Below are 18,436 nucleotides of genomic sequence, written 5' to 3'. Positions count from 1 at the left end.
TTCTGTTTGTATGTGTGGAGGAGCATTTTCGATAGGACGTCTAAGTCTGTGTTTGGATGTTCTGGGAAAGATGTCCAGAAATCCAGCAGAAAAAAATGTTCATTTTCAAAACTGCAAGATGTCTATCTTTTTTTCAAAATAACTTACCTAGACATTTTGGTCTTTAGTATGTCTAAAGACATCCACATGAAAAAAGCCAAAAACAAGCTTTCCCAACATCCAGGCAGCCTGCATTCTTAGCAAACTGTTCAGACAGTTGAGCATAGCAGAGGGGTCCTTCTATGAAGTACTGTAGTGAATGCCACATAAAAAGTCCCAGGTACAGATGTCTGTATAACTTGCTTATATTTTATGGTGAGCCCTCCAATACCCACCCAAAACTTACTGTACCCACATGTACACCACAACAATAGCCCTTATGCCTGCAGGTGTCATCATAATGACGGTATAGTAGGTTTTGGAGGGCTCACCATACCATATAAGCTGTACATGGGACTTTTAATGTGAAATTCACTTCTGTAACCCTTATTTATTTAGATTTTTATCCCGTCCTCCCAGTAGCTCAGAATGGTCTATAAGTGAACATACACAATGGAGTGTAATTAGACATATAAGATATACAATAGGTTTAAGTGTTTGGACATACAAGATTGTGCAGTAGTTTAAATACGGGGAGTATACAGCAAATTAAGAGTAGAGTTTAAGTAGTTTAGTTTAAATACAAGTTATTTGAGTTTAGATCCAATTTATCAGAGTACAGACTAAGAGAGGACTATACTGAGATTTAGGGAGAAGATAGACAGGAGAGAGAAGCGAGAGGTGGGGCTTAAGGGGGGGGTGTAGACTGAGGGTGACCTTTAGTTGAAGAGGAGGGTCTTTACCATTTTACGGAATGTCAATAATGAGTTCTGTAGTCTGAGTTGAGTGCCCCTTTGCTCTCTGGGCTCAAAATGATGTCTGTGTGACCATCTGAAGATGGAGGGGGTGCTAAAAAGTTCTCAGCCCATCCAAGAAGAGAATGACATGGATATGGTTCAATCAATGATCTGAAACAATGTCAAAACATAGAATTCCATTTCTGCAAATTGGCACTTAACGAAATAAGATAGTCTTTATCCCAGGACAAGCAGGCAGCATATTCTCACATGTGGGTGACGTCATCCATGGAGCCCCGATGCAGACAGCCTCGCAAGCAGACTTGCATGTAAAACTTTAGAAAGTTTGCGACTGCCGCACCGCACATGTGCGAGTGCCTTCCCACCCGACGTAAGGCGCATGTCTCCTCAGTTCTCAGTTTTCCGTAGAGCCAAGAAGTCCTCGTTTCAACGCTCTGCTGTACACTTAAATTCTACTCGTGCCTTCTCTCACCACGGTTCGTGTTTTTTCTTAACAGAGTTGCTATGTTTATTGCGTGTTTCATTTAAAAATATATATATATATATTAATTTGTTATTTTCTCTGTGTCATGGCGGGGCCTACCCCGTGGCCTCAGCTTCGATTTAGCCGTGGCTGGTTTTCATTCTATGTCATAGCTGGTCACAGGCTTCAAGAAGTGTAGCCGGTGCCAGCATGCAATCTCCCTCACTGACCCACACAAGTGGTGTGTACAGTGTTTAGGACCTGACCATCGTCCGGAGTCGTGTGCTCACTGTGCTACGCTTCAAACTCGAGCCCTTAAATGTCATCGAGTTCAGGTAGAAAAAAATATTCGGCAGTATAAATAGGCCTTTACCTAAGGCCCTGACCTCAATTCCAGCTCCGATATTAACCCTGAATCCAGTGAAGTCTTCTACAGGGCTACCGCCTTTCACCTCGACCTTAATCAAACCTTCCTTGTATGGAAAGTCCTCGTCTTCGGGGAAATCAACTAAATCTTCTCCTGAGGAGCCGTTTTCCTCACTATCTCCCTCAGGTAAGATAGCTAAGCCAACTCCTCTGGACATGCCACCTTTAGAACTGGTGGTTTTGAAGCTTCCTAAGAAACAAGTCTCTAAATTGAGACACCTTTCTTCTTTGAGGTCTTCTTCCTTGGAGAATATAGCCACACCAAATGTACCAGATTCATTGGTCTCGGTGCTGGTTTTGCAGAATATGTTGGCAACTCTTCTGCATCAGGAGTTCGGTAACATGCTTGCCCAATTTATTCCTGCCTCAACTCTGCTTCCTGCATTCCAGATTGAGCACTCAGCAGTATTACAAGGAGTCGAGTCCTTGGCAGTGTCTCAAGCGCAACCTGATCACTCTATCCAAAGAGTCGAGTCCTTAAGAGTGCCTCTAGATGAATCTACACACTCTATTCAAGGAGTTGAGTCCTTGAGAGTGCCTCGAGCTCAGTCTACACACTCTATACAAGGAGTCGAGTCCTTGAGAGTGCCTTGAGATACCTCATTACAAGGAGCTGAGTCCTTTTTGGTGTCTCATCCTCGTTTTCTGACTTCCAGCCCTACCTGTTCACATAAGACATTGCCCTTTTTGAGGCATAGGGCGAGGACGCCTCAATATTCATCTTCCAGACAATCACAAGGCCGTGATTCGAGACAACCTTCTCCATCAAGGCCCAGGTCTTCTTCTCGAGACAGGTCTAGTTTCTCCAGACATCGATGCTCTTCAAGACCACAGACTCCTTCGTCAAGGAGACCTGTTGTGGAACCTCATTATTCTCGTCAGTCAAGTTCTTCTCCTGCGAGGTTCTCTTCACATTCCAGAAGTGGGTCATCTTTGCCTCTTGACTCAGATATCAGGTATCAATACTCCAGAGAGGCTTCAACTTCATTCTCTGCTATGAGAGGTACCTCGAGGGGTTCTCAATCACCTTCTCCTCAACAAGGACATTTCTTTTCAGACCCAGAATCCTTTACCACGTTTCTATGTAAAATGAGTAAAGATCTTAACATATCTTTAGAGTCTGACTCAAAATACTCTAAGGAGTATCTGGAAGAACTAGGAATGCCTCATCCTCCTAGGGAGTCTCTCAAATTACCCATACATGGCATTCTTTCTCAAGCTTTCAAAAGAAATCTTGAGATACCAAATTCTGTTCCTGCTGTGCTAGCAAAGTTGGAATTTCGATATCGGATGGTCCACTGTAAGGGATTTAAGAAGTCTCAATTATCCCATCAGTCTCTTTTTGTGGAATCTTCCTTAAAAAGAACCAATCCTGCCAAGGTTTACGCCACATCCCGCCTGAAAGAGAGGACAGGACTATGGACAGGTTTGGTCGACGACTCTATCAAAATTCAATTATGACAACCTAAGTTTTGAACTACAATTTTATCTTCACATCTTATCTCAAGCATTTGGTCAACACCATGCCTGATTTTTTCAAATATCTTCCACAACATCGACTTCCAGAGTTTCAACAACTGCACAACACTCTGGGTCAACTTTACATGCATCTCGTTCAATCTGCATAAGATACATTTGAACTGTCCTCTAGGGTTACTGTTTTTCCATGGCCATGTGCCACCTTGCCTGGCTTCGTACCGTGGACATGGATCCTAACCAAGCGTTTATCTGAACATGAGAAGTTGTTTGCTTCCATAATTAGACCAAAGCTAAAGCCTTCCACAATTAAGGGCAATAAACCTGTTCCATCCTACCAGACGCGTTTTCCTCAGGAGGTGGCTCCTTATTCAAAGGCGCCTCCTAAGAAACAACATCAGCAACAACAACAGCAACAAAAACCTCAGATTCCTGCTGCACCCAAGGCCTCTCAGTCTTTTTGACCATCTAACACAGAGCATAACTTCAATCGTTCTACCTCTGTCCTCTCCTCTTCCCATAGGGGGCCGTCTCCATCTTTATTACCACCGATGGGAATTCATTACATCCAACCTCTGGGTCCTCTCTATCATCAGGGATAGTTACTCTCTTCATTTCATCCAGATTCCTCCAGATCTGCCTCCAAGAGAGTATCTTTCCAATCCATCCCAGACTGCCCTTCCTCTTCAGGAAGCTCAAGCTCTGCTTCATCTCCGTGCCATCAAAAAAGTTCCTCTGGAACAGCAGAGCAGGGTTTTTTATTCCCGTTACTTCCTAGTTCCGAAGAAGACGGGCGATCTGTGACCTATTTTGGATCTCAGAGCACTCAACAAATTTCTTGTTAGAGAGAAATTTCAGATGCTGTCTCTGGCATCTTTGTATCCCCTTCTAGATCAAAACGATTGGTTATGCTCTCTGGATCTCAAGGAGGCTTATACCCACATTCCCATTCATCCAGCCTCTCGCAAGTTTCTCAGATTTCGGGTGGGAAATCATCATTTCCAGTACAGAATGCTCCCCTTCGGCCTGGCATCATCTCCCAGAGTCTTCACCAAGTGCCTCGTGGTGTTATCCAGGGACAGCAGGTAGATATTCTCACAACCCACCCACCTCCCCTGGTTGGCTTCTTAGCTAGCTATCTGAACTGAGGAGATGCGCGCCCTACGTCGGGCAGGAAGACACTCGCACATGCACGGTATGGCAGTCACGAACTTTCTAAAGTTTTACAAGCAAGTCTGCTTGCAAGGCTATCTGCATCGGGGCTCCGTGGATGACATCACCCACATGTGAGAATATCTGCCTACTGTCCCTGGATAACACATGTTAAGGTAAGTAACTGTGCTTTTCAGCTACAGTGGCAAAACAACGCTCAGAATTTAGGAAGTTGATTGGTTGGGCTGAGAACTTTTCAGCACTCCTTTGTAATACAGACCAGAATATACTGGGTTTTTTTCACATCTTTGGGTGGTGGAAGGGGGTCGGTGACCACTTGGGGAGTAAGGGGGGGGTCATGCCTAAATCCCTCCAGAGGTCATCTGTCAGTTTGGGCACCTTTATAGCATTTAGACACTTTTAAAGCAGGTCTAGCTCCAAACAGCTAACAAAAGCCCAGGATATTTTGTTAAAGGTTTGATTATGCCTGCCGAGCATCCAAGTCCTAATCCCGCCCAAAACATGCCTCTAACACATCCCCTTAAGATTTGGACACACTGGAGATAAAACCACCAGCAAGACATCTAGAAAATCTGTTTTGAGAATGCCCACTAGGATGTTTTGACTAATAAGACGTCCAAGTGCTGGTTTAAGCTTTCAGATGTATATCTTTTTTGAAACTGAGTCCCTCAACTTCCATTTGAGTGCCTAAATTTAGTTGTCTAATTGGCACAAAACTTTTGGCACACTATATAGAATTAGGGAGAATCTGGCCAATATTCAGTGCCAGCCAGGAAATGGAGAGTGAGAGTGTTTCCTAACACTATCCTGGGACATTGGGGCAGTAGCTGGTTGTCTTCTGATGCATATCCGGGTCAGCAAATAGCCCGGTGACTGGCTATGTCACACAACGTTGCCGACCACCACCAATATTTGGCAGCTCACCGGCCAAGGCACATAGCCAAATAAACTATTCTAAAAAGTAGGTCTATCTTCAGTTACTAAATATTGGCCCAGCAGGCTAAATCCACAGTGGCAAACTTTATCTTGGAATTTCAGTGTCAGTGGCCAGACACGGCCCTGACATCGAATATCTAGGATCACCGCTGACCATGGGAGGTAGTCAATATGTACTCCAAATACCAAAACATAGAACCTCCCCATCCCTGATCCTCACTCACCCTTGTAAATCAAATTTGAGGCCCCCTCTGTCTCTTACTCCTTCCCCATCTGAAATTATGGCACTGGAGAAATGAGATTGACAACTTTGGTTCCACTGGTACCAGTTTTCTTATGTGGCCTTTGCACATACTGTATATGTATAGGAGCAAAGGGCTATGTAAGGAGAGTCTGTGCCATTTTGGATTTGAGGCCCAGCAGGGCAACACATTGTCTGTTTTGTGACTGTAGATGGAGTGTATATCCATTGGAAAAGGGAAAGACATGATGGATGGTAGGGAAACGTAGAGGTGGGTAAGGAATCTCAGTTTCATTAGACCACTCTTCCCTTATCGGGTTTTTTCTATCACGATTTAATGTGCGATAACAGTCAATTGGACATAGTACATTGTCTCATAAAGACTATAAGATCCATCCAGTCTGCTCCATTATTTGGTTTTTACACTACTAAGAGGATATCTCAGCATGGAAGCTTTGCAAGTCAGTTTTTCTTGACTTCATTGGTTCTCCACCAAACTTTAATGCTCTCAACAACTACCTGAATGTCTATCTACCTGGATATCTGTGGTCCTGCTGGATGATACATGGCCACAACCAATCTGCTGGCATCCAGCCAGTTGAGTTCTAGAGCAACATCTTGGTTCTAACCCAGCTAGCCACGGTTTTCCCTCTTGCTATCTTGTTTCTTATTTTCACCTGCTGGCATGGATTAGGCTGATATCTGGGGAACTGGCTTCCAAAATACAAGGACATACTTAGGCCTAGGCACAAGAGGCCCAAAACTCAAACCTATTTGTCAGGGCCCTGAATACTGTTGTCTTTGTCTACTGATACATACATATCTAAAGAGAGATCTCCTGTAGGGGGAGCTTTGCTTTGCTCCCACATCTTTAGAGAAGGAACTTTAATGGCTACCTTATGACTTGCAGTGTCTCTAGGCTGTGCTCACTTCATCTGCCCTTTGTATATTACCTTGTTACCTTGATCTGACTTTTAGTATGGCTTTTCTTATGTTTTTATCATCCTTTGCCTCTATGCTCCAGGCCAGCCTAATCTTTAGACCAGGCAGCAGCTTCACAAGGAAGAGGGAGTGAAAACAAAACAATTGATCCTGACTGTCAGACATACTGAAAGAAGCATCAGCACATATTCTTACCCATACAAAGGGTAGACAAGGCTGCAGCTCTTGCATTGACTCTGCTTCAGCTTCAGGGAGTGAAGGACAGATTACTTGAAAGGTTTTTCCTACTACTGTCCTCTCTAATCTGCCCCAAGCATGCTTGGATATTATGATGGCATTAGTTTCTGGTTTCTACCTCCTCCTTTATTCCAGACCACCCTCTCAGTAAAAATCTCTTTCTCATGTCTCTTCTGAACCCTCCTCCTTGCAAGGTCATGCCCCATTGTCTTAGAAATTCTTTTTCTATGGAAAAATTTCACCTTCCCGTCATTTAAGCCTTGCAAATATTTGACTGTTTCCCTCATATCCTCCCGTTCCTTTCTTCATCTCAAGGAGTACATTTTGAGTGTCTTTCTCTATAGAGTTTGTGTTACAGACCCTGTATCATTTTTATCACCCTTCTCAGAACTGCTTCCAGCCTCTTAGAGAATACTTTTATAAACTTTTCCACATTTGAACCCCATTTTACACATGTAAAAGGGCTTTTGTAAAATTTGTTCAGGGATTTGGTGTGTAAACTGCGCACAGTATGTGGTGTGCCCGGCTTGGCAACCACCTGGGACGAATTACCCCCCTTCTCTGACCAGAGCACCCCCCTCCTCCAGGCAGTGGGGAAGGTACGAGGAGTGGTCGCTGGGCTGCAGTCCGCATGTTGGTTTTGAAAATTGACACTTGGACGTCTCAATTATTAGGATGTCCAAGTGCCAACTTAGGCAGGATTGTGGATGTCTGGGTGTTTTGATTATGAACCTCATAGGCTTTTTATAAAATACTTGCCTTTTATAAAATACTGTAGGCAACTGGTGCCCTGTTATAAAATAATCCTCTCAATCCCCTTCCAAAGGCATGGCCTCTAGAATGAACTACTTAACATGGATGTACATGAGAATAGTTAACATTTCCTCCATGATTTTTCTTATTTTTGTATTGTATAGCACAGTGGTCTCAAATTCAAACCCTTTGCAGGGCCACATTTTGGATTTGTAGGTACTTGGAGGGCCTCTGAAAAAATAGTACATGTGTTATTAAAGAATTGACAATTTTGCATGAGGTAAAACTCTTTATAGTTTATAAATCTTTCCTTTTGGCTAAGTCTTAATAATAATATTGTCATTTATAGCTAAAGAGACATATGATCAAGAAACTCTTTTATTTTACTTTTGTGATTATGGTAGACATACTGAGGACCTCAAAATAGTACCTGGCGGGCCGCATGTGGCCCCTGGGCCGCGTGTTTGAGACCACTGGTATAGCAGTACCAGAAGTGCACAGCTCTGTACAGAGACACAATAAAAGACAATCCCTGCTCCTGGGGTACTTACAATCTAGTTAAAACTCACAGGCCAAAGACAAATAAGTACCTTTGAGTTATAACACTGAGGGCCAGATTCTCTAATATCGCCGGTAAAATCCAACGGGTCACTGTTACTGCCGTAAGTGTAACGATTTTAAAAAGAGTCATTCTCAAAGGACTGCGCATGCAAATGAGGTTTCCGGAGGTTCTTGGAGGGTCGCCAAATTTACATGAGATGAGTTGCTGGTGATAGTGATTGGCACATTCACAGAATAGTCCATGAAAAGAGGCGTAAATGTGCGCATGTACCGGGAAAAAGCTACAGTGTAGGCATGCATATCGTGGGTGTGCTTTATTTGAGTGCAATATATTCACATGTCTTAGGTCAGGGGTAGGCAATTCCGGTCCTTGAGAGCCGGAGCCAGGTCAGGTTTTCAGGATATCCACAATAAATATGTATGAGATGAATTTGCATGCACTGCCTCCTTGAGATGCAAATCTATCTCATGCATATTTATTGTGGACTAGTTTTTTAGCCCGTTACATTAACGGGTGCTAGAATAGATGTGTAGACTTAGGCATTTCTTTCTATATGTCTGTCTTTCTTTCTTTCTCCGTGCCCCCTTTATTTATTTATTTCTGTCTCTCTCACTGGCCCCGTCTGTCTGTCTGTCTTTCTTTCTGTCTCTCTTCCTGCCCACTGTCTGTCTTTCTTTCTGTCTCTCCCCCCTGTCCAGCAGCACCCCTTCTCTGCTCCCCCTGTCTAGTAGTAGTCCTTCTCCCTGCATATGGCTCAGTATGTGGGAGGCTGGGGGCAGGGTTGTGTCCCTTTTTTTTGTCTTCACAAATGTGGAAACCCTAAGTCAACCCCTTTTTCAACATCTCCCAAGTCTGCTGCTGCTCACCTGAAAAAGAAAAAATAAAGGCGGGCCCCTCAAACGCTGACGGTCTTCCAGTACCCTGCCTGCCCCGCCCCTTCTGATGTGTCCGTTCAGCGAATGGCCCTGAAAGTGCGGAAACAATGGCAGTGACAGAGGGGGAAGGCGAAACGCCCTGGAAGAGGGGGAGAACCGAGAGCGCCGGGGGTGGGGTACGGTTAAGGGGGCAGATGCTACCGTTATGCAGGAGAGGGGAGACAGCTGTTGAAGGCAAGACAGGTTGAACTATTTTTAGAGCCGGCCTGACACAGGAAACCTCTTCCAGCTTGTGTGCCCGATTCGAAAGGGCTTCGAGAGCCCCATGCTGCGTTCAATGGCAGCTCGCGCGCCGATGGAGAGAGAGACCGCTCGCGCTCCGCATCCTTCTTTGCTCCACCCGCCCAGAGGAGGGGTTTGGAAGCCAGAGGCGGCAGGGACCAATCGCAGCACCGCTCCTGCTGGCTGCACATCTGGGCTATTCTGGGCAGAGGCAGGAGGGCTGAAAATGTGACTCTGGGAAATTTTGGGGCTGGCAATTAGCGGCCGGTCGCTGTCGGGGCCGCAGAAGCACTGCGCTGGGGCTGCGATCGCCTGGCTAGCGGCGAACTTCGGCCGCGGTACAGCAGGTAAGATGAAAGGTGCGTATGTCTTTCAACAGGGAGCAGGACAGACCGTAAGCCGCGCATGCGCACTTCCTATGTGTTGCTACAGCTCACGGAAAACCGGCGCACACATAGGAAGTGCACATGCGTGGCCTAGCATTTTATTATATTAGATGATATCCTGAAAACTTGACCTGGCTCCGGCTCTCGAGGACCGGAATTGCCTACCTCTGTCTTAGGTGCACGTCACATGCGGTTGTAGCCATTAGGTGCTTGAGTCGTAAAATAGATAAAAGCCCAGCACTTTTACAGCAGTTTCCTTTTTGTGTTGATTTCTGGTACCTGTAGCTGAAGTATAGAATCGTTCGGTGGTTGATTTCTAGTCGTGAGTTTTCATCTGTTTTGTACATTTCTATCAGCCAGTATAATAGCAGGTTGGCAGTAGGTGGGGGATCCGAAGCTATTATACAACTATACTACTATAATTTATATGAATGGTGGGTTTTTTTTTTAATGTTATCATGAGCCACATCCAGAAACAGACGCCTGATACACGCTTTTCACAGTACCGGCACCTCTGGACCAGCCGGTAATTTTTGGGCATCAAGAGCCGGTGCTGCATTTGGAGAATCACTCGGCCATTATGGAGAATCAGTTGGAATGCTCATTTAAATATTAATGAGTCCATTTTACTACCATTTTAATATTTATGACCTCATAATGCATTTGCATGGCAGAGTTGGAGGCTGCTAGGAAGCTTGGAAAAGACCACGGTGAGCCGTTCTGATGATCACGCGGTAAAATAATGCCACGCTAAACCGACTGGAGACAGTTTAGCGACCATCATTAAAGGCACGGTAAGTTTTGAGAATCCAGCCCAGAGACCTGTTTAGGATCAGGGATCTAGGTGTGATTGTTTTATTACCTCCTTTCTCCACTGACAAGCAGAATGAGTCAGCCACGTTCACATGGACAGAAGTGGGCTTCTAAAACTCAAATCTTTCTAAACATGTGCCTGGCAATCCTCATTGCAGTGCCCACCCATTTCCACTTCAGCCTGAATTCTTCCACCCTGTCTAACAGATAGATTTTCCAGCTCTCCACCACACCACACCACTTCACCGTGTTCTTGACTCCCCAGTTTACCTTATGGCTGAGTCAAAGCCAGAATTCAAGAAATGCCCCTAGTGCAGGGGTAGGCAATTCCAGTCCTCCAGAGCCAGAGCCAGAGCCAGAGCCAGGCCAGGTTTTCAGGATATCCACAATGACTATATATGAGATGGATTTGCATGCCCTGCCTCCTTGAGATGCAAATCTATCTCATGCATATTTATTGTGGCTATCCTGAAAACCTGACCTGGCTCTGGCTCTCGAGGACCGGAATTGCCTACTGCTGCCATAGTGCAACAGGAAAATGAACATCACATCATGTTAGATGCTTTGGACCATCCCATCAAATTGAAGTCTGCCCTCACTTTGCTAAGATGTTCCTGACGAGCTAACATGATTTTCTGCTGGAGAAAGCAAAATAATCTTGGCATCCCTGCCACCTGACGCAAAGCATGCTGTGTTTCCCATATTCCTATACATAGAAGACATCCATAAGTGACTTCCTGATATGCCTGCCCTTCATTAGAGAAAATATCTTTAGCAACAAGGTTATAAAGTCAATTAATGTCATCAAAGACGTACCACCTTCCAAACCTTTGCCTTTGAAGACCTGGACTTTACATTCAACACTCAAAAACTCCAAGGAACATTATTGCAAATTGGCCTCTCCCTTCACACCAATCTAAATGATAAAACATGTACTCCAAATGGCAGACTCAGTACCAGAGGCAACATCTGTACCAACAAAGGCCTCATCTGAGGAACGAAAACATCAGATAACTTGGGGCAACATCTCTACCAATAAGTGGTAATAAAAGTCATATAGAGTGACTAACCCATCAGATTTACCTCCATCCCAACTCATTGAGTATTCCCACCAATTGTGACTCCAGAACACCAACACATTTCACATTCCACCATTATTAAAGAACATCTAAGTAGTTTCCTTTCCAAAATATTAGGATTTGGATAAAGAGAGATAGAAAGAGAAAGATAGAAAGGGGGGCTGTGTTACAATCGATCATTATAAGGGAATGAATGGAGGACTGAGGGAGGTACTTAATTTAGCCTAAGATACAAAAGGAAGGTAGGATGTGTGAAGAAGCCATATGGAGTAGCCATGGGCACTATTTTCTTCCATCGTTTAACATTAAGATTCAGGAGTAGATTCAAGAAAAGTCACTAAAAGTTAGGTGCCAATCATTTGGGTGTTAAGCATATATTTTATAATGGCAGTTCTGTATGGAAATATCATTATAGAATACTAGCGTAAGGCTGCATTTATGAGCCAAACTTTAGGTATGAGCTCAGTGCCAGTTTTAGACTTGGTGAGGCCCTAAGCTATATAAAATGTGGAGGCCCCTTGTTAATAAGTTACACCATATCATAGAAACAATTGGTAAATGGAATTTTTTAAATAATTTTAACGTGACGGGTTGTATGTCCCATCATCTGGAATAAGGGAAGAGAAGAGGGTATTGCTTGTGGAAATCCACTATCAAAAGACATCCTGGAACTAAAGATGGAGAATAGGCTCCATTGGGGGAACTAATTTGCATACTAATTTACATATAAAGAAAGTGATTGAAAAAGGAAATGGACCTTGAACAAATGGAGGAAAGTGGGGAAGAGAATAGGAGCTTTATCTGGCGATTTGCAGGACCTCTACGATGAACTGCTAAGGGACGTCTGACCTGAGAGGGGGCCTTAACCCTAACTAATCTAGGAGATAACTAATAAGACTCCTGGGTTGAAAACCACTGGAAGATAGAGCCACCTACCTGAGCTTTTAGCTGATCCTGATGTGGCCATAGGACTATAATAACCTGATATAACTGGACATGTCCACAGTGACCAGGTGGACCCAAGCTATCCACCTTACAATATATAATGCTGACATAATTAGTAATTTGGATCACTTCTTTGCAAAATTGGAAACCTGATAATCCAGAAAACAGAAATGTCATGCTTAAAATATTACCTACATTCATTACATAAGAAGCATTTCACAAGTACTGATGAAAGTAATTTCACCTCTCGGACATTTAAATAAGTTTGCTTAAAAGCCACAGCAAATTTTCAGAGTCCCCCCCCCCAAAAAAAAAAAAAAAAATCCTGAACTTTTGTGAGGCCCCTCCTGATTGTAGCTTATTTAGTGTATAGGTAAATCTGGCACTGTGCGAGCACTTAAACCAGCTCAAAGACTGGTATAAGTGCGTGTTCCTAAATGTGGACCGTTAGGCACGTAATGTCCTATTATGGATTGATAACTGGTTAAAAAATAGAAAACAGAGAGTAGGGTTAAATGGTCAATATTACCAATGGAGAAGGGTTAAAGTGGGGGTTCTTCAAGGGGCTGTGCTGGGACCACTGCTTTTTACCATATGTATCGATGATCTAGAAATGGGAATAACTAGTGAGATAATGAAATTTGCTGATGACACAAAGTTGTTAAATTGCATGAGGATTGTGAAAAATTGCAAGAGGACCCTGCACGACTGGGAGACTGGGCATCAAAATGGCAGATAAAGTTTAACATAGAAACGTGATGGCAGATAAAGGCCAAATGGCCCATCCAGTCGGCCCATCTGCAACATCCACTATCTCCTTCTATCCCTAAGAGATCTCACATGCCTTTATGAATTCAGACACAGTTTTTGTCTCCACCACCTATTCTGGGAGACCCTTTCACGCTTCTACCAACCTTTCTGTAAAAAAAAGTATTTCCATAGCTTATTCCTGAGTCTATCACCTCTTAATTTCATCCTATGTCCTCTCATTCCAGAGCTTCCTTTCAAATGAGACTTGCCTCATGCACATTTATGCGATGTAAGTACAGTCGACTCCGCTTAAGTGCAAGCCCCTCGGACTGGTTTGCCAAGTGCGCTTAATCGGAGTACCATGTGAAGAGAGTCGAGCACCATCATGGAAATGCTTGCATCGATCACTGCTATCACATATCTTAGGACGAGTGACCTGTAATCACGTTTGAAGTTTGCGATTATCCCTTGTTTTTTGTTGCTTTCATATTCAACAGGCAGGCATCTTGAAGCCAACAGCTTTGCTACATTTGAAAGCAGTGTATAGGTCTCTATCGCTTTAATTGGGAGACCATACGTGAGCAACTGCAGAAAGACCTGGAGTACATCACTCTCAGGGGACAGGCCCTTCCAATATATGTACAAGTACTGTAATAACGCCAAAACGGCATCTGACATCAGCATGGTGGACACGTTCAGCCAAAGACAATGACTTTTGCCCACGCGATGCCACGGTGCAGTTCCGAAAGTTCAAACACATGGCCAGGCCTAGACTGCTGTTCCGAAACACGCGGCTCATCTACGTGATTGCTTTTAACCGGAGTGAACTGTACGTGAAAGAATACAGGTGGGACCTGCGACATCAGTGTGCATTAGTGGATTGTGTGCTTATCAGAATTACAACTATCCAGAGTTCACGTCCATTGACTTTAATGTAAAAAAAACCGGGACCATGGTGATAGGCTGCGGATAACCCAAGCATGCACTTAATTGACGTGCACTTAGGTGGAGTCAACTGTATTTAAACATCTCTATTATATCTTTTCTTTCCCGTCTTTCCTCCAACATATACATATTGAGATCTTTAAGTCTGTCCCCATACGCCTTATGATGAAGACCACATACCATTTTAGTAGCCGTCCTCTGGACCGACTTCATCCTCTTTATATTTATTTGAAGGTGCAGCCTCCAGAATTGTACACAATATGAGGTCTCCTACAGGGGCATCAATACCTCCTTTTCCCTACTGGCCATACCTCTCCCTGTGCACCCTAGCGTCCTTCTAGCTTTCGCTGTCGCCTTTTCAACCTGTTTGATCACATATTATCACAACCAAGTCCTGCTCCTCTTTCATGTACAAAAGTTCTTCACCCGCTAAACTGTACCGTTCCCTTGGATTTTTGCAGCCCAAATGCATGATCTTACATTTCTTAGCATTACATCTTAGCTGCCAAATTTCAGAACATTTTTCAAGCTTCGCTATGCCCTTCCTCATGTTTTTCACACCATCGAGGATGTATATATATATTATTGCTTGTTCTGCACGTGGAATTGTTTGAATGAGCACCCTAGAGGCAGGTCTTGTGTGTGTGTATGTGTGTATACTGTATAGACATATATATATATATGGTAAATTTTTTTTTTTTTTTTTACAAAATTAATAATTTGGATCACTTCTTTGCAAAATTGGAAATCTGATAAGCCTGAAAACAGAAAATATACATATAGGGCTCCTTTTACAAAGGTGCACTAGGGCCTTAACACGCGCAATAGCGTTAGTTAAATTCCCAAGCACGCTAGGAGGCGGTAGATTTTCAGCTACTGCGCACTATAGCATGCGGTAATTTTGTGCGAGCGCTAAAAACCCTAGTGCACCTTCATAAAAAGAGCTCATAGAATGTGCTGATAGCAGACCAGTCCCCCAATTACAATTAAAATTCTCCCTAAAAGACCTGCTTTAATAGGTGAGTTTTAAGTACTAGAGGGTGCTGAAAAGATCTCAGCCCAACTAACCAACCGGACATAGAAACACGACAGCAGATAAAGGACAAATGGCCCATCTAGTCTGCCCATCCACATTAACCATTATCTATTTCTCTCTCCAAGAGTTCCCACGTGCCTATCCCAGGCCCTCTTGAATTCTTTTTAGAGGACTGTCTTGTTCCTGGATAGACTTTCCAAAACCCGGCAGTTTGTCCAGGTTTTGGAAAGCCCCGATGAGCTTCAGCCACATCTGGAGGGCCTCTGACCATGTGTGGATGATGTCACACACATCCATGCATGCTCCAGGCCCTCCAGATGCGGCTAGAGCTCATCGGGGAAGATGAGAGGAGGCTTTCTGGAGATGGGGCTGGGGATGGAACAGGGTGGTGCTGGGACACAATGGCTAGTTTCAGTTAGGGCGCTGGTCTTTGACCTGGGGAAAGCCGCGTGAGCGGACTGCTGGGCATGATAGACCACTGGTCTGACTCAGCAGCGGCAATTTTTATGTTCTTATGTTTTATGACTGTAAGTTTATGAGAAGTGGAGGGCCTTTTTCGATATGACATCTAAATCTGAGTTTAGATATTTTGCAGAAGACTCACAAAAATCCAGTACCACACATACCCATTTTCAAAACTGCAAAACATCTATCTTGTTTTTCCAAAAATGGATGTTTGTGCTCTGTGTATCTACATTTTTAGACCATTTTCAGAAGAAAACAAACCAATGAAAACTACACAGAACAGAATTTGTAGTAGACTGGCTACACAGACATCCAGCAGAGCAGTGGCGCACCCTAGGGAGCACCACAGTGAACTTCACATAAAAGAACACGTACACATCTTACCATAACCCCTTTATGATGTATGGCGAACCCTTCAAAATCCACCCAAAACCTATTGGACCCAACTGTACACTACACCAATAGCCCTTATATATGCTGGTGTCACCTACATGTAGGTACAGTGGGATTTGAGTGAATTTTGGAAGGCTCACAGATTCCACCATAAATGTAGTGGTTAGAGTGGGATACAGGCCTTAGTCCCTCAGCTCTATGGCTCAATGCACCACCCCACTAGGCTACTCCAGGAACCTGCTTGCTGATCTACTAGGACAGACCATAACATCTGAAGCTCTCAAACAGACTGGTATGTACTGTTTCATTCACATCTTTGGGATGGGGGAGTGTGGGAAAATCATGTTTATATCCCTCCAGTAGTCATAAGAACATAAGAATTGCCGCTGCTGGGTCAGACCAGTGGTCCATCGTGCCCAGTTGTCCACTCACGCGGTGGCCCCTAGGTCAAAAACCAGTGCTCTAAATGAGCCCAGCCTCACCTGCGTACTTTCCAGTTGAACAGGAGCTTGTCCAACTTTGTCTTGAATCCCTGGAGGGTGTTTTCCCCTATGACAGACTCCGGAAGAGTGTTCCAGTTTTCTACCACTCTCTGGGTGAAGAAGAACTTCCTTACGTTCATACGAAATCTATCCCCTTACAACTTTAGAGATTGCCCTCTCGTTCTCCCTTCCTTGGAGAGGGTGAACAACCTGTCTTTATCTACTAAGTCTATACCCTTCATTACCTTGAATGTTTCGATCATGTCCTCTCTCAGTCTCCTCTTTTCAAGGGAGAAGAGGCCCGGTTTCTCCAATCTCTCACTGTACGGCAACTCCTCCAGCTCCTTAACCATTTTAGTCACTCTTCTCTGGACCCTTTCGAATAGTACTGGGCATTGTGGGCACTTTTTGGGCACTTATTCATTATTAAAACAGGTCTAGCCCCAGATGTCCAAATTGTGCCCTGGACATATTCTTAATTGTTTTCGGCAGAAAAATTACCACTACTAACTCTACTTTACTGTTGAAAAGGATTAAAACCATGGAGAGAGCAAATAACAATCTAGCTGCAACGGCAGCAGGTGGATAAAAAAAAGCCTCAGAATAAAGTGACAGTCTTAAATGTAGGTAGTATAGTGCTGTGATGAAATCAATCATTGGAATAAAGAAAACTCCAACCTATATAACCAAACCTTGCTGCATTTTTGAAACACTCGCAGCTGGATTAAAGGTACACTAGAGGTCACTTATCTGGTAAGGTCCCGTAAATCTGGGCTTCTTCTCACAGCTATATAGCTTCCAAACACTGCCCAAAGATCAGTTCCATTCAGGTGAAAACCCAACATGAAATCTTGTTTCATGGGTCAAGCCAGCTGCTTCAGGGGTCTTCATAAGACCACCTTATTCCTGCCCCCTTGAGATTTACATAAGCTACTGATCAACAGCGTAAATAGCTGTCTAGAATATAATTTTTGAAAATAGCAAATTGGAAGGGTTTGACAAGAAAAATATCTATCTGCCCCTTTTTGGACATTTTCCTTTTCTGAAAATGATTCCCTAAATGTATAAAGTATTTTCTGCATGTAAAGCACGTTTTCCATAGGGACAATTGTGCTTATAAAATCACATGGCCAAATATGTGCATGCACCAACAAGATCATAATGTGGGAAGAGCACATGTAATGTTGCAACAAATGCATACACTATTTTACAAAATATGCATGTCACTGCATAGAACTGTACAGAGGAGGGCAATATCAATGGAAAGGAGAGAGAGGTGAGATGGTGGAAGAAAAGGGGGGGGAAGAGAGAGGGAAGATGCTGGATGCAAAAGAGCAGAGAAAAAGAGAATATACCCACATAAATTTTGGGAAATGTGGGAAATAAATAAATATACTAGATGAAAGAAGGGAGAGAGAGGGCAGATGCTGGACAGATAGGGAGAGAGAGAGAGCAGATAGATGGAAGGAGGAGAGAGAGAGAGAGGATAGATGCTGGATGGGAGAGAAAGAGGGAAGATGATGAATGGAAGGAGACAAGAAAGAGAGCCATGCTAGATGGGAGAGGAGTAAAGATAGAGTTAGTAAGAGACAGGAATAAGAGGAAGTAGAATAGGAGAGCCGGGAAGGTTAAATGATGTTCCCAAGATTACAAGGAGCAACGGTTCAAAGCCGTGCCAACATTTGATCCCAGACAATTAGGCGCAAGACTCCAGTGTGCCATCGGAAAAGTTAATTTTAAAGAGCTCCAATGGGGAGTATGAGGGAGGGAAACCCCCCCCCCCCCCCAGTTTACTTAATAGTGTTCACACTGCCGTTGGGGGGGTTTTGAGGGGTTGGAACCCCCCATTATAGAGGAAACTTAACTTTTTCCTGATTTTT

The sequence above is a fragment of the Geotrypetes seraphini genome, chromosome 8 (genome assembly GCF_902459505.1).
Source record: "Geotrypetes seraphini chromosome 8, aGeoSer1.1, whole genome shotgun sequence".
Classification (NCBI taxonomy): domain Eukaryota; kingdom Metazoa; phylum Chordata; class Amphibia; order Gymnophiona; family Dermophiidae; genus Geotrypetes; species Geotrypetes seraphini.
The sequence above is the reverse complement of the archived record's forward strand: the minus strand, read 5'-3'. Positions refer to the sequence as shown.